Source organism: Mirounga leonina, unplaced genomic scaffold, assembly GCF_011800145.1.
Source record: "Mirounga leonina isolate KUSES-001 unplaced genomic scaffold, KU_Mleo_1.0 Mir_165, whole genome shotgun sequence".
Lineage (NCBI taxonomy): Eukaryota > Metazoa > Chordata > Mammalia > Carnivora > Phocidae > Mirounga > Mirounga leonina.
The window spans coordinates 68762383-68785417 of record NW_023270415.1 but is presented as its reverse complement, the minus strand read 5'-3'; positions in this window follow the sequence as shown (position 1 = coordinate 68785417).

The window sequence follows — 23035 nt, the reverse complement described above, 5'->3', positions numbered from 1 at the left end:
AATTATCTAAATCAATCATGGTTAGTTAACCATGGCCCATGGAACAAATGTGGCCTGCACCTTTTCTTGTAAATGAAGTTTTATTGGCACAAAGACATGCTCATCTGTTTATATCTATGGTTGCCTTCATGTTATAATGCAGAGTTGAGGAGTTACAGAAGAGTCTGTATGGCCCAAGAAGCCTAAAATATTCACTATCTACCCTTTATAAAAAAAAAAAAAAAAGAAAGAAAGAAAAAATTACCAGCCTCTAATCTATATCAGTGACCCCCAAAGTGAACAGTGAAAGATGATCCCTTGGTATCAAGGAAAATTTTAGAAATTCTATTTCTAGTTATTGCTATCTAAAAGGAAAAGAAAGAAATGAATTGAGTTTTATTTATATCTAATGACACATAGGCACTGATGCTCTCAGTTCACCTGGGAGACAATCATCTGCCACAGAAAATAGAGAAGGTACTCTGAGAAAGAAAATGTCCACAATTTGAAGAGGTTTCCAGAGGCATCCTCATTCAATCAGTCATTCTCAGCATACTGTAACATTATATAGTTTACACGTGCCTGGTTAGGCTGGTTTAGATAACTTATTATCTAGCAATACCTTAATTAAACATCAAAACAGACAAGTATCCTTCGAATATTCCTACAGAGATTGAAGATTATACTAATAATGCAAAGAATGGGCAAATAAGAACTTGGAAGGGCACAAGGGCTTCATCAGCCATATTATAAGGTATATTAAAAAAATGGTATAATCACATATGACATGAAGTCAGTATAAAAGAGCTCTAAATTATCAGGAAGACTGTTTGATATGTGAAATTGTATCTACTATCATTAATGTTGAAATCTGACCTACATGTTTTTTGTGTCTTCAGCAAGGATAGCATGAAGCCATTACTATAAACATTTAAACTTCAGTATCCACAACATGAAAAGTTCTGTAATTTAGGGGCGATTTTTAAGTCGTTCAATATTTGATCAAATACTTTACAAATTTTACTTCACTTTGTGATAAATGGCAAAATCACAGTAGCAAGACATTTAGGCTACTCTCTTCCTTGGCCCTTTTCTCTCTCATTTCAAGTGTACCTAACCTGTAATTCCCCATGTTTCCCACTGACCCTTTAGATGGGGTCTTGCAAACTCACAGGTACTGACCGAATCTGGCACTACTGGTCTTGCAATGGGAGACCAGCAGGGTCAGTGGCATTGAATATTCTCCTTCCACCAGGGGAAACTAAAAGCAATCTTCTGCCCCTGGCCAGTCCAGTCCGGCACAATTTATTTCACCAGTAAGTTCTCTGGTTGTACCTTGGTAGGAAGATGTTGGACATGTTGCGTCTGGAGAAGGTCAGCAAAAGATAGGGTTCTGTTCCCTGACTGTGTGCACCTCACACACACTCATGTGAGACCATGGTGAGGCAGGAAGGAAAAGTGAATAACTACCAAACTCAACCTGACTCATTTCAATGCACATGCACATTAATAACAATACTTCAGCTCAGAAAAGGAGAACTATGGGACAAATGCTAAACCAGACAGGGCACAAGAACAATAGGCTTAAATGGGATTGTGTTAGGCAAACTAGGATATATGCTCACGTGCTCTTCAAATTTCCACGAATAGAAATGCAGAGATAGCTCAAACCAACTTGTTTGGGTCTTGGATAGAAGAAGCTGAATGTAAAAACTATTTATTATAATGAGATTTTGAGACTTCCTTGAGCAATTTTACCCAAGAATGGTTGATTTCAACTAAATGTTAGGTATCAAGAACAAAATATTTTGAATATTACTTCTTACTATGTTGAGAATGACTAATAGACAACATTCCTCCTAGAGTCAGCTTTTCTCTAGAACTTTAGTTCAATTTTTTTTTTCTCATTGTTGTAACTTCAGGATAAGTTAGAGGAAGTCTTAATTCAGTCCCTGAAACCATTTTACTTTAGGCAAGACCTATGTCTTCCAAAATAAAACAACCGCACCAAACCCCAAAATATCTGCATCTTCTACTGTGCTAGCAGCAATGAAAAGAAACAGTTTTCTGTTTTCAGCTCCTCTACTTGCCAGACTCAGGCTTGCTGGTATCTGTGTTTTCTGAGATTATTCTGTCAATTCTTTGTGCTTATGGAGTTGTCCCTCTGGGAGATGCTTCTCCATTTAGTTGACATGAGGGCATGACATCCTGGTTTCTTGCTGTTGCCCTTCCTGATCCTTCTTCTTGACTCTTCTTTTTGTGTCATGGAGATTAACCCAGGATGAAGGTGAAACATCCAGAGAACCTCAAGTAACAAGGACTCCAGCTCATATGAATCAAGTCATACACATAACATGTTGCTGCCACGAACAGGGGCAATCCTTCCACCAAAGAGAAGCCACCAAACAGTTTATGCAGCAGATTATCTGGTGGCAGTTTAGATCATACCAGAAATTGCTCAGTCAACAGAAGTAATGAGAAGAGGAGAAGTAACATTTTGGACCCGCTCACCAATACTTGGCTCTGCATCACCTCAATTTGCAGGAAGAGTGAATATTATTAGCCGTATTTTGTACATGATGAAACTCAGCCTTGGGACCCATACTGTGAGAAGGAACAGGGATTCCATTACAGAAGACCCTTGGAAAATCTCCTATTTTATGGGGTGGGAACTCATTAACATCCACGTGTGAAAATTATTCCTTCTCATGGCAAGCAACTGCATTGTGACCATTTTGAATTTTACCTGAGCCTTGCGCTCCTGGAAAAGAGCAATGATTAAGAACCATCTCACTTCCCATGTTTTGGGGTTCTGGGAAATGGCTTACTGCAAAGAATCACCCCTCCGCAGATGAGTTACATGAGGTTCACAAATGCCCTCATTGTTTGTCTATGACAAGACCAGACATATACTTTCCACCTCCCCTTCAGTGCTTCACAATGATTAAAGTATTTGTGCCCACAGAACACTTGGGACAAAATGCCCCCTTAACCTGACAATGATCAAGTTTTGGTCCCCTTAGACTCCTGAAGTTTGATGTATTCTCAGTCTGAGCCAGCAGACAGCCCCGCCTCCGTGGCTCTTCCTAGCAATAGGCTCCCCTCAGAGCAAAATGTTCCCTAATCTACTCTAGTCAGACCACCTCAACCTGTCCATCTCACTTCTACACGGGGTTCTTTCTGGTCATGTTCCCTACTCTGTATAAAAGAAAAGTCCTTTTCTGCCTGAGGGTGTGAAGTGCCTGAAATCTACTGTTACACGGTTCTCCATTTCGCAATAGTCCTTTTCTCCCTCTTGTGACAATCCTTTCAAATAAAAGTCTCTACATACCTAAGTCTGGATTTGTTTTTGTTTTAAATAGATTTTATTTTTTTAGAGAAGTTTTAGGATCATGGCAAAATTCAGCAGAAAGTATGGAGTTCCCTGGTGCCCCCTGTTCCCATACATGCACAACCTCCCCATTATTAACATCCCCCACCTGAGTGGCACATTTATTACCATCAGTGAACTGACACAGACACATTATTATTATCCGAAGTCCACAGTTTACATCAGGGTTTGCTCTTGGTGTTATACATTCTATGGGTTTTGACAAATGCGTAATCACATATATCCATCACTGTAGTATCATCCAGAGTAGTTTCACTGTCCTAAAAATCCTTTGGGCTCTACCTATTTATCCCTCCCTCCTCCCTAACTCCTGGCAACCACTGGTTATTTTACTGTCTCCATAGTTTTGCTCTTCCTTCCAGAACATCATATTGTTGGAATCATACAGTATGCAGCCATTTCAGATGGGTTTCTTTCACTTAGTAATATACTGGATTTGCTTTGCTTTTTAATTTGGCAATTGGTAACTGAGAACGCTGATCCTGAGTCACATATTCTAAGACATGCACTTTATATTCCAAAAAGATACATTATGCATCTTGCAACAAGGAAAGGGAACAAGAAGCATTTGCAAAGGTCCTATGAAACCTCTCTTTAGATAGAAATTGTGCTTACCTGCTGTTTAATGCTTTTTTAAGAGATTGGGGAAGGAGCTCCCCCTTTGTGTGTCAAATGAAAGAAGATCGTTCTGATTGGAAGTTGCTTCATGGCCAGCATTTCTGCCACAGGGGAGGTAATAAAAGGGTTGATTGGATGCAGTCACCAGGTTATGCACAAAGTCCTTGGCTGTGGGCAGAAGTGGGTTCCTTGTGGGGCTAATGAGGCATAAGTTTCAGGGCCTCTCATATTGTATTCACAATTTTGCATTCTTTTCTTAAGAGGGTCCTGCAAATGTATAAGCTTCATACCCCCCTAAAACTTGGGTCCACCCCTGACTAGAGGTTATGGCAAATTCCCCTTTGCCTATCTCTTCACCCTAGTGAGACCTGCCAGCTTGTGGTCCAGGACTTCTTTGACAATCAAAATAAGCCTGTGTCAGCACTTAAGATAGGACAGCTATGAATGTTGTGAAGCACCATCTTTACAACAGGGAATAATGAGACAGAATAAAACTCACAGGGGGTCCTAAATCTTCTATATCATCACATTTAGAAGCATCAAAGTAAGACCCTACCCCAGGAAGTACTCACATCTATTTCATATAGCTCCAAATTGATTCTAGCCTAGGGTCTATCTTCTAAGGTAACTGTGCTAGGTTTAAAATTATTACAGCCATAGATAATCCAATCAAATTAGGAAGAGACCTGTTACTGTACCTCATGTAGATACAAAGTACAGTTAAATTTAAGAATAAAATCAGAGTGGATAGGATGCCTTTGGATTCTGATGTGTAACCAAATCACCAGCATTATTCTGAGAAAATAACATAGAGTCAGCACAGTTTGCAAAGCATGTTGCCACAGAGTGACCCATCCTCCAACCTCCCCACCCCCACCCCGACGCTCTTCCTGGAATTCCTCTGGTGCCTGTAATCCAAGGAGACATGCGGGCAAGCCCGATAGTAATAGTTAACATTTATTGATACAGATAATGCTCCAGACACTACGGCTGATGCTTTTTATATATTAGCTCATTCAGTCTGTTGAGGTTGCAGGAAGGGTGCAATAAATACATCCTTGTCTCCCAGTTCAGAACCAAATGAGAAATAAAACTCAAGAAGGAGCCTTATATTTTTTTGTTTGCTTTAATGTCAGTTTTATTACCTATAAGGATGACTTGAGGACATGGCTTTAGCCCTCTAGCCATGATGGGATTCCTCACTACCTCACCCCTGTACTCACTAGACTTGTTCCTTCCGGCACTGGCTCAGCTGGTCAATTGAGCCTTCCCCACAGGGGTTGCACCTGGGCACTCGTATACTGTGTGGCTTAGGAGAAGGACTGGTCTCCTTGGAGAAAGACAGGGTTGGGGGATGAGCTGTCTAATTTCTTCTTCCATATTTACTCAATCAGAGAAGCCACCCCTTACTGAGAGTGAAAGCATGGAGACAGTCAGATGGAAGCCAGGAGTAAAACTTTAGCAGAACTCCCTCTATATGGAAACGAGGAGGCCAAGAGAATAGAAATCTCTCCAATCAAAATCCTTTAAATAAAACCAAGAGGTAAAAAATATTAAGTGTTCCAATTTAAACACAAATATAACAGGCTAACTGAGAACTTAAGTCCTTCACCAAGGATGGCTTTTGCAAATGGCAGAGGCACCCAGGCCTGTGGGACCCCAGAGATCAGGCTCCTATGCTCACTAGATGGTACATCAGGAGTACATTCATGATGTACAGAATGCTGCCAACCCTTATTAGCTCTTTTCACTCTGCTGCGCATCCCTGGTGAAGACTGTTATGTTGGAGTGGATCCTGAACATTGGATTCACCCACCTGTGGCTGGGAGTCCTAGCTCCACACTCCCTGTGTGTTAGCAAGCTGTTCCTAGTTCTTGATTTCTTTACCTGAAAATCTGGAGAGGTAATGCTTACTTCACTGGGTTGTTGTAAAAATCAAATGAGACGATGAGTATTACACCTGTGGCACATAATAGTGTGCTACTCGAAAGGTAATAATGATTTTCCCTTTCCCTACTATTTTATAGGCAGACAGATGTCATTGTTCCCTTTTACAGATGCGTAAACTGAGACTGGAAAAGATTGAGTAATGTACTCATAGTACTTACATCTGGGCTGACAAGTTAGAATTTTTTAGACTATGTCCTTTTTGTTTTTCTGTTCAGTCAAATAAATGCTAGGATGTATCCACATATATGGAACTAGATTTAAATGTTGAAAGACCCTAGAAAAATAAGGATTGCCTGTTTTGAGGAAATTCAGTTAAGAAAAGCCAAACCAAAAAGCTCATTTGGATCCTAGAAGCTCTCCTTGCCAAACCACAACAGCAGGAATGTTAGAAGTGGCTGAGGCCTGGGAGCCTCTCTCGACCAAGCCCCATGCTTTCCAAATGAGACCCAGAAGCTCCAGCAGAGAGGAGATGGGCCTCACCCCGGATTTGGCAGGGATGAAGTTGGAACTAAAACCCAGTATCATCTGGCATTTTCCCAGACTTCTGGGAGGCCTTTTCCTCCTTTAGGTACATTTTTGTTTGGGATTCCCTTTGCTCATTCATGGGCCTATGTGGTACTCCTATAGGATGGCCCCTCACATGAAACTATGCGTCTTCCTTAGAGTCACGGACTCTGGAACCTTTACCTCTGGTTTCTCTGATTCAGTCCAAGGTGCTTTAAGTCCTTTCTGCCTCCCTCCACCCTTTCCCTCAATGCTCCTGTGTCTTGGAATAGATGGAGTTCATCGAGATTAGATCAACATGAACACTTTTTCTCCAAAATTCAACGGTGAGGCTGAAATCTTCTTTCCCTCTACCAGAGTCCCCTCTCCACCTCTGTCATCAGAGATATCTTTATGGGTTCTAATAATTTCTGAGATGGTAATAATAATGAGACAATAATTTTATGCTAATTTTGCTGCAAAAACAGAGCAGATGTCTCTACTGCACTAAAGGCCTCTTAATACTCTGTTTAGCTCTGTGTTCCTATCATCGTCAAAAATATTCACTGCAAAACTGTCCCCATGGACCATTCTGTCACCATCAAGCAATATCTAAAGAAAATAGATTAATCAGAAACCTGCAGTTATAGGCCTCTCCAGGCAGTGCACATTGATAGTTCATAGGAGAGGAGAAAAAAAATCTGTCAGAGAAACTCTAAGATGTCATCTCTCTGGATAAAGAAGTTACTTTTTTCAACTCATTAACTTAGAATCTAATTTCTTGGAAATGTGTAGGTTCAATTCAAGTACTTTGGGGGGAAATAGTATCCACTATCAGATATTTGAAGAAGAGATACAAAGAAAGGGAAATGTGACTTATAGTACAGTTTACTTGCTTTAGTGGAAAGTAACATAGGTTTGGGGGTAAAATAAACCTGAAAGTAACTTCCGAGTCAAAAACTGTATAAACCTAGGCAAGTCTCAATTTAATTATCCCTAAAAAGTTTATTAATAGCTTATGCCCTCTGAGCCACTGAGGAATAGACATAGCATATACATATGTATCTAGCATATAAAAAGCCCTGCACATGGTAGACCCTGAAATAATTTTAGTTTCTCTTCTCTTTGGAAGGTCCAAACTTAACAGTGGGTTGAAGGTGCTGCCATGAGTCTACCATGTAACTATGATCTCCCAGTTATCCTTTAATAAAGCTATGGAGTGGAATCTTATGTTTAGGGAATAATTCTTTTGAAGTTCAAATTTTTCTCTCTTTTTTTTAAGATTTTATTTATTTATTTGAGAGAGAGTGAGAGAGAGAACATGCACAGAGGGAGATCGAGAGGGAGAAGCAGACTTCCCGCTGAGCAGGGAGCCTGATGCGGGGCTCGATCCCAGGACCCTGAGATTATGACCTAAGCTGAAGGCAAAAGCTTAGCTGACTGAGCCACCCAGATGCCCCTAAAGTACAAATTTTTCATTTCTGCTCTAGATTACTCTCCTTGGGTCTTTAGCTTACTTTGTACCAAGTTGGGTTTTTTTTTCCCCAAGTATTTAAAAAATATTAATATGTTTGATTCCCATAGCAGCTTTAGAAAGTAGTATTTTTACTAGGCTCATTTTTTTAAAATGAGGAAGCTGTAGTACAAAAGGAATGTGACCAAAGTCATGAAGTTAGTAAGTGGTGTGTCAAAATTTGAATTCAGGAGGGAAACTTTGTTCTCAAACACTTCGCTGCTTTAATTAGAATTTCACTACAGGAAAACTTAAGAGTTTTTTCCACTCATAAATTTTCATCTACTTCTCTCCTATAATTTAGCTATCTACCATATGTCCACATATTCAACTAATTTTCGATTTACCTGTCCATAGAAATCATTTCTATTTTTCTTTTTTAGTATCTATTTTTATTATTGTAACAACCTCCACTCAGGAAACTTTAAGTTGATTCTATGACTAGCAACTGTATTGAGTAGGTGGGATTAAGCCTACAGACTCTGACCTCTGGCCATGTTACCTATGAGCTATGTGTTCTTAGAAAGCTTCCCAAACTTGTTGTACTTCAGTTTCCGCATCTTGAAAGTAAGGATAATGCTACCATCTATAGCAACAGAAGATTTTAAAGATTAATGGCTTAAAGCATTTAGAACTGTGCCAGGCACATGGTCATTGTCAGTAAAAAAAAAAAAGAACTCTTTATTATTAGGTATATCTATGTTATTATCTCTCATTAATTTTACTGCCTTATTTTTATACAGAAATATTCAGCTTACTAAGTTTTTTTACATATGTTGAATGATTTTCAACTTTTAAGTAAAAATGTAAGGTAAATATACCTGTTTTTCAGAACAAGTTATCAAAATATACTATGGGTTGAATTCTGTCCCCTGAAATTGATATGTTGGAGTCCTAAGCCCCACTATCTAAGAATGGAACTTTATTTGGACATAGGGTCTTTATAGAGGTAATCAAGTTAAAATGAGGTCATTAAGGTGAGACCTAATCCATATCACTGGTATCCCCTTATAAAAAGGGGAAATTTGGGAAAATATATGTAGAGAAAAGACATAGAGAGGAAACACATGGGGAAGATGGCCATTTCTAAGTCAAGGAGAAAGGCCTGAAACAAGTCCTTCCTGAACAGCCCACAGAAGGAACTAACCCTGTTAATGTCAGCACGATGGCAGACTAGGAGGTTCCCAGCCCATAGCCCCCCACAGAAACAAACATTTGATAGTATCCATAAACAAAACTGCCTTAGTGGGAGCTTTGGAATCTAGGTGGATAACCTAGAAGAAATGGATTAATTTCTAGTAACATATAACCTGTCAAGACTGAATCATGAAGAAATAGAAAATCTTAAAAGACCAATAATGAGTAATGAGGTTGAATCACTAATTAAAAACCTCCCAATAAAGAAAAGACCAAGACCAGATGGCTTCACTGGTAAATCATACTAAACATTTATTTTTTTTAAAGATTTATTTATTTTAGAGAGAGAGTGTGTAAGTAAGGGGAAGGGGCAGATGAAGAAGAGGAGGGTGAAGGAGAGAATCCCAAGCAGACTCCCTGCTGAGTGTGGAGCCCAACATGAGACCTGATCTCATGACCCTGAGATCATGACCTAAGCCAAAATCAAGAGTTGGACACTCAACCAACTGAGCCACCCAGGCACCCTGAATTTATACCAAACTTTTAAAGAAGAATTAATGTCAATCTTTCTCAGTTCCTTCCAAAATGTCAAAGAGGAGACATTTCCAAACTCATTTTATGAGGCCAGCATTTCCTGGATCCCAAAACCAGATAAGGACACCACAAATAAAGAAAATTATGGGCCAATATCCCTAATGAATATACATGTAAAAATACTCAACAAAATACTAGCAAATCAAATTCAACAGTACATTAAATAATGTAGATAGTAGACAATACACCATCAAGTGGCACTTATCCCTGGGATGCAAGAATGGTTTGACATATGCAAATCAATAAATGTGATATATCACATTAACAGAATGAAAGGTAAAAATTATATATAATCATCTCAACAGATAAAGAAAAAATCATTTGACAAAATTCAACACCTCTTCATGATAAAACTCTCAACAAATTAGGTATAGAAGGAAGAAATTTACCTCAACATGAGAGGCCATATATGACAATCCCACAGCTAACATTATACTCAATGGTAAAAGACTGAAAGATTTTCCTCTGTGATCAGGAACAAGATAAGGATACCCACTCCTGCCACTGTTCAACATAGTACTGGAAGTCACAGCCAGAGCAATTAGGCAAGACAAATAAATAAGAGGCATCCAAGTTAGAAAGCAAGAAGTAAACTCTTTATTTGCAGATGACATGATCCTATATATAGAAAACTCTAAAGACTCCACTAAAAACTGTTAAAACTGATAAATGAATTCAGTAAAGTTGCAGAATACAAAATTAACATACAAAAATTAGTTGTGCTTCTATACACTAACAACAAACTATCTGAAAAAGAAATTAAGAAAACAATCCCATTTACAATGGCACCAGAAAGAATAAAGTACTTAGGAATAAACTGGAACAAGGAAGTAAAAGAAGTGTACACTGAAGACTACAAAACATTGATGAAAAATTAAAAAAGATATGAATAAATTGAAATATATCCCATGTTCATGAATTGGAAGAATTATGTTGTTAAAATGTCCAAAATTACCCACAGATTCAATGCAACTCATATCAAAATTCCAATGGCATCTTCACAGAAATAGAAAAAAAAAAACTATCCTAAAATTCATGTGAACACAAAAGATATTGAACAGAAAAAGTGATCTTCAGCAAGGCAAACATAGCTGTAGGCACCACACTTCCTGATTTCAAACTATAGTTCAAAGCTACAGTAATCAATATAGTATATTACTGGAATAAAAACAGATACATAGACCAATAGAACAGAATAGAAATCCGAAATAAATCTATGCATTTGCAGTCAACTCATCCCTAACAAGGGTGCCACAAACACTTAACAGGGAAAGGAGAGTCTCTTCAATGAATACTGTTGAGAAAACTGGATATCTAAGTGCAGAAGAATGAAATTGGATCCTTACCTCACATCATATACAGAAATAAACTCAAAATGTACCAAAGAATTAAACATAAGAGCTGAAACTATGAAACTACTAGAAGAAAATATAGGGGAAAAATCTTCCTGACATTGGTCTGGGCAAGAATTTTTTGGATTTGCCCCCAAAAGCACAGGCTCCAAAAGCAAAAATAAACAAGTGGGATTGCATCAAACTAAAAAGCTTCTACACAGTGAAGGAAACAATTAAAAGACTGAAGAGACAACCTAAGAATGGGAGAAAATATTTGAAAGCCATATGTATGATAAGAATTAATATCCAAAGCATGTAAGGAACTCGACTCAGTAAGAGGAAAATAAACAGATTTTAAAAATGAGCAAAGACTCTGAATCCAGATTTCTCAAAAGAAGACATGCAAATGGCTAACAGGTATATGAAAAAGTCTCCTAAACATCACTAATCATCAAGGAAATGAAAATGGGAACTAGTTCGTCTCATGTCACAATGAGATATCTCCTCACACCTGTTAGGATGGCTGTTATTAAGAAGACAAGAGATCACAAACATCTGTACACCATTGGTGGGAATACAAATTGGTATAGCCATTATGTAAAACAGTTTGGGGTTCCTCAAAATTTTTAAAATACAACTACAATATGATCCAGCCATCCCATTTCGAAAGAAATCAAATTAGTATCTCAAAGAGATATCTGCACTCCACTGGTTATAGCATTATTCACAGTTGTCAAGATATAGAAACAACCTAAATATCCATTGACATATGAATGGAAAAAGAAAACGTGGTATATGTATACAATGGAATGAATATTAGAGCCTTAAAAAACAAGGGAATTCTGACACTTGCGACAACCTGGATGATCCTAGAGGACATTATGCTAAGTGAAATAACCCAGATACAGATCCAGAAAAAAACAAATGCTGCATGATCTCACTTATATGTGGAATCTAAACAAGTCAAACTCATAAAAGCAGAGAGTGGAATGGTTTCTAGGGGCTGGGGGATGGGGAAATGTAGAGATGTTTGTAAAAAAGGCTGGCTTCGAGGGTGATGCTTAGTTATGCAGTATGAACAAGTTCTGGAGATCTAACTTACAGCACGGTGACTGTAGCTAATTATACTGTATTGTGCACTTGAAATTTGCAAAGAGAGTAGATATTAAGTGTTCTCACCACACACATACACAAATGGTAACTAGGTGAGGTGATGGAAATGTTAATTAATTTGATTGTGGTAATCATTTCACAATGTATACATATATCAAAATACTGCATTGTATACCTTAAATATACACAATTGTTATTTGTCAATCATGTCTCAATAAAGCTGGAAAAAAATAAAATTACAGTTTTGAAAAAAAGAAAAACCAACTCTGCTGACACCTTGATTTTGAACTTCTGGCTTCCAGAATTTGAGACAATACATTTCTGTTGTTTAAGCCACCCACTTCATGGTGCTTTGCTATGACAAACTTAGTAAACGAATACAGAGTAGTAAAATGAATTGTCATACTGAATACACTAAGAACCAGGATAAAACCTACTTTTCTGGTTCTATCCTGTGTGCTTTTTCTGGTAACTTAGATGCTTTCTGTGATAAAACCTACTTTTCTGGTTCTATCCTGTGTGCTTTTTCTGGTAACTTAGATGCTTTCTGCCTAACAATTCATTAACCCTCCTCTGCTTCCACCTTCCTAACTATCCATTTTTGAAGTTAGCAGGAGCTTCCTGGTCTGGAATGTTGTGCATAAGGCAAATACCTTAGCGCAAGGTGACAGTATGCTTTCTGCTTCCAGGATGCTTATACCTGTGCTGAGGATACTCTAACGTATTCTAAAGTGAGATGTGACATTATCACGTGCAAGTTAGTTCACAAGGAATAACAAAATCACACTACCCCTCAAACATGACCCTCTTAGGTTGTTCAGATATCACTGGAGCTGAGACCTCTCAGGACCTCCACCATGGCTCCAGTTCACCCAAGGAAGTATACATAAGGTAAAGGAGCCAACTGCCTCTCATATTCTCCTAGTTATCTCATAATTCAGGCCCCAAATGCTTTGTAAACTAAAATGCTATACAAATGTTAACATAGTGTTTTCATGTATGCAAATCCAGGCCTTGAAATTATAGAATACAGACAGACTTGGAAATGATTAATGGCAGACTAATGAGATTGTATAACTATGCAATCCATGAATAGAATCTTATAAAAAATGAACTGTTAGTCAGAAGATATTGCGTTTTGCCAAAATGCCATTCCTGTAAGGGCATCGTGTCCCATTATCAGCTCAGTGGCATCAATCATGTGGACACCATTGTCAAAGGTGTCATTAGAGGGACTCTAAGTTCTGATAAGCTAACCCAGTTCTGTTATGAAGCTTATTTTAAGCTGTCTTGGCTTTTTGTTTCATTCTGGATCTTGAGAGCTTTTCTTAGAAGAACAGTTTTTCACATGGTTCAGGACCTAAAAATCACTCCATTGTACTATAAAATTCTCCAATATTCAGCATAGGTTCTCTTGTTCTAGAAGGACATGGGCATATCTATGAGTTTTAGGGTTTATTAGCTATAGCTCCAAACAAAAGAGGGTTAGTCTAGTTACTAGCATGTCATGACACTTGACTTCAGCTCAGAAGCCAGGATTCTCGAGTAGCTTCGGACCCACGGTCTGTGGTTTTAGGGAAACAGTATATGACCTAACTTCAGGAAACTTGGATTCTCATCCCAGCATTGTCATTGTTTTGACATTATATAGTTCGGAGATTATTTATGTACTCTGAACTTTCCCCCCCTGAGAATTTAGTTCAGTGAGTTTTGGCAAATATAGATGCCCATGTAACCCTACACATGTAGTGGTGTAGAACGTTTCCATTACCCCAGATTGTCCTCTCCTGGCTCTTTCCTGTCAATCCCCCTGAATCCATAAAGGGATCGTCACTTTTCTCACCTCTGTCACCACAGACCACAGAGTTGGTTTTCTTATTGTAGAACTACATATAACATGCACTCTTTGCGTCTGGCTTCCCCCACTCAATGTAATACCTGTGAGATTGATCCATGTTATTGCATGACCAGCCAATTCCCCCCTTTATTGCTGAGCCAAAGTCCTTGTATAAATGGATGTATATGAACCATTCTTAATTAATAAAAGGAGTAATCTGAATTTGAGACCTAGATCCACTGCAACTAGCTCTGTGATTTCGGGCAGGTATTTGACTCTACTGACTTGTTTTCCTTATCTGAATAACATGGAGAATAATCTCACCTCTCCCTCTCTGTTTAACCATTTACAACGAGGATTACACACACTAAAGGTCTTTCCCTCACCACTCTTACCACTCCAGGCCAGCGATCATCCTCTCCCGCCTGAACCTCACACAAATCAATGTGTAGAGTATTGTATAATTTCAGTGTGCAGTGCAGCATGTACTTTCATGTGTGGCTTTTTTCAACACAATGTCTGTGAGATTAATCTACATTAGCCTGCCAACTCATCTTCCAACTTCCGTCATTCTCCTCTTGGCAGCCAGGATGAACTTTTACATGTAAATCAGAATACATCATTCCCTTCCTTAAAATTCTTCAAGGGCTCCCCTCTTCCCTTAGAACAAAATAGAAAATTTTATCAGACCCTACCTGGACCTGCTTCCCCTTCCCCCACCCATCCTCACTTCTTGCCCCTCTCCCATCACTCAATATACTTTGTTTCTTTGTCTCCAAAATGCTCCATTCATTCCTACTATGGAATCTGAAGAATGCTTTTCCTTTCTATCACAAGTATGCTTGTTTCTTACATTTAGACCTCAGCTTAAATGTCCCCATCTCAGGGCACCTGGGTGGCTCAGTTGGTTAAGCATCTGCCTTCGGCTCAGGTCATGATCCTGGGGTCCTGGGATCGAGCCCCATGTTGGGCTCCCTGCTCAGTGGGGAGTATGCTTCTCCCTCTCTTTCTGCTCCCCCCCACCCCGCTTGTGCTCTCTTTCTGCTAAATAAATAAAAATAAAATCTTAAAAAATAAATGTCCCCATCTCAGAGAGGCCTTTTCTGACTTCTCTAACTCAGTGGAGAATCATGCTAGGCACACAGAAATTGGTCACTTATTATTTGTTAGATGAATGAATAAAGGGGAGTGGGAACATTTTGTATACTATAAAGCATAAAATGCATGTGGACATTTGTTAGTTTTTTTTAAAATAACAAACATACATAATAAAATATATATTCATAAGTTAGACCATGTCTTTGTGGCCACTACGAAAAAAGACTGGCATAGATCCTGCTTTCCAGAAGCTTCCACCTACAGTGTACCATAAGAGATAGGGAGACTTGAAACTATCTAATGATCTGGAAATGATAACTGAAAAACCCATTAGCCAAAGTTCCTGAGGGTTTATGTCTGGCATGTGAGAGGTTTCCTATGGGAGGGAAGACATGGGAAGTGTGGGAATCTGTAAAAAGATTGGGTTTAGTTTCATGAGATAATGGGAGGGAAATGACAATGAAATTATTGTTGTTGATTTTTCCTTCTTACTTTTATAAATCAGAATGTTAGTGCATAAATTATCAGTAAATACAATTTGGGGTATCTTCTAAATAAACTCCATTTTCCTTCTCCTGAAATTAACAATGTTTTGCTCTGGCTATTGACCATGCTGGCGGATACCCAAGGCATACTCAACACTCCTGCTGCAAACAGCTAGTTTTAAGTTCTCCTTTACCTCTTCCAGTCTCTTCAAGACAGAATTGCATTTGTCCCCAAGCCTGTATATTCATGTTGTATTTATTGTTTTATAAATTGATAAAATATGCGTAGAAAAAAAAGAATTATTTTGATGAAAACTAAGTGGAGCCTTTTGGAAAGACTGGATAAAGGTGATTTGCCTTTTTTTTTTTTTTTTTCTGTTGAAATAGGTGTGGGCAATACAATCGTAGATTTGGATAGGGTTGTAGAGATCTAGATATATTCTGCATTCAGATTGTTTTAGGTGTCTTCAAGTTCTCTCATAATTTAAGGAAACAGAAACTCAAATATTTGCTTTTAGGCAAGTTATTTCTATACAAAGAAAACTCTGGATCTACATCAAAAGATTAGCAAACAACAACTCTTCTGATTAATGAACTAACTAAAGGTTCTGACTCACGTGAGAAAAAAAGTGCTTCCATGGAGCTGAATGTAGTCTGTTTTTCTATTTTGGAAGTATAATCAGTCATCAGAATGGAGAAACTGAGACTCTCATTCAACTTTGTAATTCACCACTGCTAAATCCAGTGTTCATTTCTTAGTCTTCTTCGTATTTGAACTTAAGCTCTTGAAACAGTCAATTTTCTCCTCCTCCTTGAACTATTTTCTTCACTTTGTTCCCAGGAACCACTCCTTTTGTTCAGTTCCTACCTGGATGATTCCTCCAATTCAATCTATTTTTTTCCTGGTTCCTCCTCATCTTTTCTAACCCAGGGCTTAATTTTTAGACGTCACCTCTTCTCTAAGGCTGAGACCTTTGGTGGTCTTGTCTGGTCTCATGACTATAAATATTATCTATACACTGATAACTCCCACATTTATATCTCCAGCCTAGCCTACTCACAGGAACTCTGGATTTGTATATCCAGCTGCTCACTCACTGTCTCCATTCAGATATTTACTAGGCATTTCAAAGTTAGCATATTAGAAACCCCACTTCTCTTCCTCCTCCCCAAACTCCTTTACCATGGTCTCCATCTCAGTAACAACTCCATCCACCCAGTTATTCAGTCCAAAAAGCTTGGAGCTCTTTTATTTCACTCCTTTACAGACCAGTTTGATCTATTAATGATCTGATTGGCTCTACTTCAAAAGTAATGCCAAATTTAATCTCTTCTCACCACTTGCCCCTCATTCAATTCACCACCATCTTGAAACTGTACTTATGCAAAGCCCTCTAAGTCTCTCTCTTCTACGCTGGATCCCTTACCATCTATTCTTAAGAAAGCAGATTGAGTATTAATAAAAAAAGAGAATTAATAAAATATCTTCTTTTAAGATTGTTGTAGAGACTAAATATAAAGAAATTAGGAGAGTGTCTGCAGAGGGCAAGCCATAAATCTTCTCTAATGTTGTTGTTATAGGACATAGTTACACCAAGTTTTCCATTTCTCCCATGAATCTTAAATAGCAAATTTCTCCCCTGCATCCATAAATATATTCATGTTTCCAAAAACATTTCCTTGAATGTGCATCCCTCCTCGGCCTCCTTATCCAACTCTGGCTCCTTTTAACAAACAAACTTATTTCAGCACTAATGTACTCTCCTGGTAATGCTTCCTCATCTTGCATTCTACATCTTTCTCTTCAACTCTTGGATGAGCTGTCTTTCACTATGGCCCTGATGCTATAACAAACAAATCCACCGAGTGTTCTCTGCTTTTGTGAGTATAGAGAATACTTTCCCTCAGTATCTCCTCCAGTGATTTCCCTGATATGACTCCTGATTCTTCTCTTACGCTGAGATAACTAATTTAATATACATATCTTCAGATCTTAGTTGTTAGTGTTTGTGAGGATTTTGATTGCCAAGTGTGGCCCTCTTCTCTACGCCTACACTGAATCATAGTGATCAAGCCAATGGCCTTTAATACCACCTACTCCTCAAAGATTTCCAGTTCATATCTCTAGCTCAGATGTTTCCCTTAGCTTTAGAATGCCTGAATATGCTCCTCAAAATCAAAATGATCAAAACAAGGACATATAGCAGCATTGTTTGCAATTTAAAAAAATGGAAATAATCTAGGGGCATGAACAGAAGTGGGGATAAATTGTAGTATGGTCAGTCAATATACTGTTATACATCAGGAAAGAGGAATAAACAATAGCTACACAAATAAATTTGGATGAATCTCAAATAATAACAAGGTAGAGTGAAAGAATTATCAAGAATGCTATATGCTGTATAAAAATTAAGCATTTTGGGGCGCCTGGGTGGCTCAGTTGGTTAGGCGACTGCCTTCAGCTCGGGTCGTGATCCTGGAGTCCCGGGATCGAGTCCCGCATCGGGCTCCCTGCTCGGCAGGGAGTCTGCTTCTCCCTCTGACCCTCCTCCTCTCATGCTCTCTGTCTCTCATTCTCTCTCTCTCAAATAAATAAATAAAATCTTAAAAAAAAATTAAGCATTTTATTATACGAGAATATATCCACAAGTGGTAGAACTGTGAAGGGAAGGGAAGGGAATGATTCTGGATAGTGAGATGGGTTTGCAAAGAAGCATGCAGGTGGCATCAATGTTAGAAGTAACATACTCTGTGTAGTGAGCTCACAAATATTCATTTCCTTATGATTCATAACTTGCTTATGTATTTTATATATTCTTTTTATTTTTTACATAACAATTCTATAATAAAGCCAAAACCAGATTTATATTATCCCCAATGTAAGAGGCTTTCTCTTTCTTTTTCTTTCTTTCCTTTCTTTCTTCTTTCTTTCTTTTTCTTTCTTTTTTCCTCCTTTCCTCTCTCTTTCCTCTTTTTCCTTCCTTCCTTCCTTCCTTCCTCTTTCTTTCTTTCTTTCTTTCTTTCTTTCTTTCTTTCTTTCTTTCTTTCTTTCTTTCTTTCTTTCTTTCCTTTCTTTCTCTTTCTCCCTTTCTTTCTCTCTTTCTTTCTTTCTTCTTTCTTCTGTTTCCTGTCTTAGTTTATGTCAACATCATTCACCTATTTGCTCCAGTTAGAAAATTTAACCATATTTTAAAATTTCTTTTTTGTCTGTCACATTCAGTTATAAAACATGTTATCATGTCCCATCATCAATTTGATTTTACACAGACTTAAGCATCAAATCTAACTCTTTGTCTCTATTCCCAGGATAACTGTCATACTCAAGTTTAGGAACCCATCAAATGTGCTCCTTGTCTCCTGTAATTTACCTGAGGTCTTGCCCCCCAAACACAGATTTGATTATCATTTTTCTAGTTGGAATCTTAGCCAGCTTTCCAAATCTCACAGTCTGACCTGAGTTACCTGCACACCCCATCTCCTATGATTTGATAGCTATTTATTTCTCTAACTCCTAGACCCCATGATCTTCCATTCTTCAAAGTATGGACCCTCTACCTTTATGGACCCTCATACCTCATGCCTCTTCTTGGAGGGTCTTTTCCTTCCTCCTACATCTGCATAACATCTTCTTGTCATTTAAAGCTCAGAATAAATATAATCACTGGCTACCTATATACATTCATCATTCACCCTCCTGGTTCCCATTGCTCTCTGTGCATATTTGCATCATTGTACAAGTTTACTCAATTCTGATGGTTTTCTGCCTCCCTATCAGCTAGACCATTAGCTCCTTGAAGACAGACAGATTGTCTTATTTGTCTTATTCATCATAATGTGTGCTAATCTGGATGTATGGCATGATTACCTTCCGTTTTAAACATATATCCCAAGTTCAAGATTCTGTAACTCCAATTCACAGAGTTGATTGATGACACAGAATAAATGTTTATATCTTCTTAAGTGTTCTTTCAAAAACCTTAACTAACCTATTTATAGAAAGTAGTTATGCTATTTATGGTACTACTAGGACCACACTTAAAAATATTATGAAGGTTTATTCTTTATAAACAAAAGTATGCACACATTGGTGAAAAAGATTGTGGGGACAAGGAAAGAAACCAACACATATTGAGTGTCTATGTGGAAGGAACTAGGCAAGGCTCTTCTACACAATTTTATTTAATCCTCTCAACAACCCTTAATTGTGGATATTACATTTTTTGTTAAATGGTGGTGATAATGAGACTCAGGACTCTTAACTATCTTGGCTCAGGTCACAGAGTGAGTTACTGTTTATAAGTCAGGTTAGTCTAGGTTCTGCTGCAGTAAAAAGCAAACCCCAAATATTGGTGTCTTAAAACAATGAACATTTCTTCTTAACTCGTTCTTTACAACCCATGCTGATTTAGCAATTCTCTGCTTATCACCATCACCCTGGAATCTAGGCTGACAGACCAGGCCTGTCTCAAATGTTGTCAGATACCAATGTTCAGGGGTACCTGGGTAGCTCAGTTGGTTAAGCATCTACCTTCGGCTCAGGTCATGATCCCAGGGTTCTGGGATCAAGCCCTGCATTGGGCTCCTTGCTCAGCAGGGAGCCTGCTTCTCCCTCTGCCTGCCCCTCCCCCTGTTTGTGCCCTACCGCTCTCTCTCTCACAAATAAAAAAAATCTTAAAAAAAAAAAAAAAAGATACCACTGTTCACATTTCATTGGCCGAAGCCCCACCTGGCCACACCTAACTCCAAGAGGCCGAAGAAGTATTATGCTAACATTTTTCCCAGAAGGAGGAAAGCAAGAATCATTTAGGAAACAATACTAATGACCATTCCAGGTATGAAACTAAAAATTAAAACCACATCTGGCTAATTTCTAAGTTTATCCCCCTTTCTAGCACAGCAACCATTTTAATTTTTTTCTCTATTTGAGATTAAATTACATTTTACAAAGAAACCTAATATATGGTCCTTGAGGAAGGAATATGGAATTTCTGCTCCAGTGATTCTCAAGTGTCAGTGTCCATCAGGATCACTTGCAAATTCTAGGACTCCACATCCAAAATTAGAATCTTCTAGGGGGAGGGGAAGGAGCTTGTATTTGGAATAAGCTCCCAAGTATATGGGTTGTTAGCGGGGAACCATATGTTGAAAGAACACTGCTCTAGGTCTAAGGTTTCAAACCCTCACCAACTTATTCTAAATTGTCTTGCTGCTTATTACATGTGTTTCCTTCCTGAGGATTCTTCAGTGCAAAGTATAACACATGCTTCTTATGAACACATGATCCTCTCAGATTCTCTTCTAAAGCAGAGTCACTGCCTCTCCTGAATTTCTTTGAGTATGGGAGAGGACAGAGCTTACTGAATAATTCATTTCATCCCTGGACTACTTAAAAGGGGCTCTGCTCAAGGCAGTAGAAACTTTCAGATGATTCATTTTAGAGCTACTGATCAGAAAGTACAGTTAATGTGAACAGGTAAGCTCAGGTGATTGATATCTTTCAAGGGACAAAATCCCTATCACTAGGAAAGAGGCTGAGTAATGAAACCAAGTACCAGGCAGGCAGAGAAACCTTTCTCTCCCTTTAGGCTTTAAAATAAATTCAGTCGTAGTCCCCTGCAAGCCTCAGACTAGACGTTACCATGTCTAAATGGATTCTACAATGTTGGCATCATGTTTCTGGGTCTGAGCTGATAGTGCCTTGTGGTGTTGGTGAATGAGGCAGGCAAGGAATGAAACTGACAGGTCCAGGAAAACATCAAAAATCCCTCAGAAACACAGTGAAGGGGAAGAAAGTCAGCCCTCATCAGACAGAAAGGAGGCAATTCTCACAGAGCTCCTGCATGTATGTCCCTCCGAGGGAGTGTTTTGTTTCACTTGGCTCCCCGTGCCAATCAAAATGCCCCCTTGGCAGTGGATAAAATAAAATAAAGAAGGCAGAAATAAATGCCAAAACAAATTCATGCACAGAATGACCTTCCAAATGCTGCAAGGCCCAGCTAAGCTGTCCTCTACCAAAATGAACTGAAAGGGCAAAGGAAAAAAAATCTATAATTTAACTTCAGCTAGAAAAATCTTTAAAATGAGCTGAGGTACTAAAATATTTGCAATCTCTTCTTTCTGATGGTGACCTAACATTCAATGAATGCCTGATAATGTGCCAGGTATTTTATATACATTTTCTCCTATTATATTATAATAGCATTGTGAGATGGATGTCATTGTCTCCAGTTCATATTTGAGGAAATAAGCCAGAGGTTATGTAAATTGCCCAAGGTCACACTGGAAAGAAGTGAGTCTGAGATATTTATTTTGTTTTACTATAAAATTCATCACATTTTTCCCACACAAAACAACCCTTCAGATTTGTATCAGAATAAGAAAACTCCACTCAATACTTTGAAAATGTCAATGTTCTTCTCTCCCCTTTGTTTGATGGCAAGAAAAGTGCCCCATCCAAATGGTCAGCTGGCTATGAAGCGGCTGAAGACAAATGTTGTAAAAGTGTACAGATACATGTTTTATACCTGCAGTTTAATTTAGGTATAAGAACCTTGCTCCACAAGGCCAGACTCTAGGACTAGTAATCTAGACCTGTGATCTTCAGAAATATTCAGGAGAACCTACACTTCCTTTCACTCTGCTTGGGTGCTTACCAGCAAGGATAATACAGCTGAGGGCCACTGGCCAAGGCATACAAGGAACTTTACATAATCCCAGTAGACAAAGCCATAGAGTCCAAGGGCAACTAGAAAAAGGAAAACCTCCTGTCACCAGACCTATTGCATCATGTCAGCCTTGGAGAAAGAACTCAATAGTTCTCTCATCATTCCAGCATGAGACTTGGGCAGAAATCCACCCAGAGAGGAGAGATTGTCCACATAGCCTTCCTTGGCCCCATAGGTTCAGATGGGACTAATCACCGTAGTACCAGCTATTGTAAGGTTGTAACTGACAACCCAGTAGTCCTCTCTCCACAAGATGCCTCATCCCCTCCATTGCGCTGTCTGATAAGGAAAGGTATGCACCTCCTCCAGCCCACTAAACAAGAATCAAACACAGAGCAAGGAGCTTGAAGAGTGAGCTAACTCAGAAGGCTCTAGCACTAATATAGGCTATTAGATAAAAAAATGAAAAGTACACAGGTTCAGGAGTCAGACACATCTGAGTTGTCATCTAAACTCGGCTATTAATTAGTTGAGTGACCTTGGACAAGCTACTTAACGTCTCTGAACTTCACAGGGTCACTGTGAAAAACAAACATAAATTTTTGAAGGGAAGCAAAGGGAAGTAGAGTGGTCAAGAACACAGTCTTTGGAGTAAAATTGACTGGAGACCAGCTCCACAATTGAATATCTGTGTGATACTGTGCCGGGTAATGTAGTTTACTTCCTAAGCCTCAGTTCCCTCATCTTGGAAAATTGGGCTGATATATATACCTTGTGTTGGAGGTACACAGAGCAACACCAATGGAGCTTAAAAACAGCTCTAGTTGAAAAAGTAAGA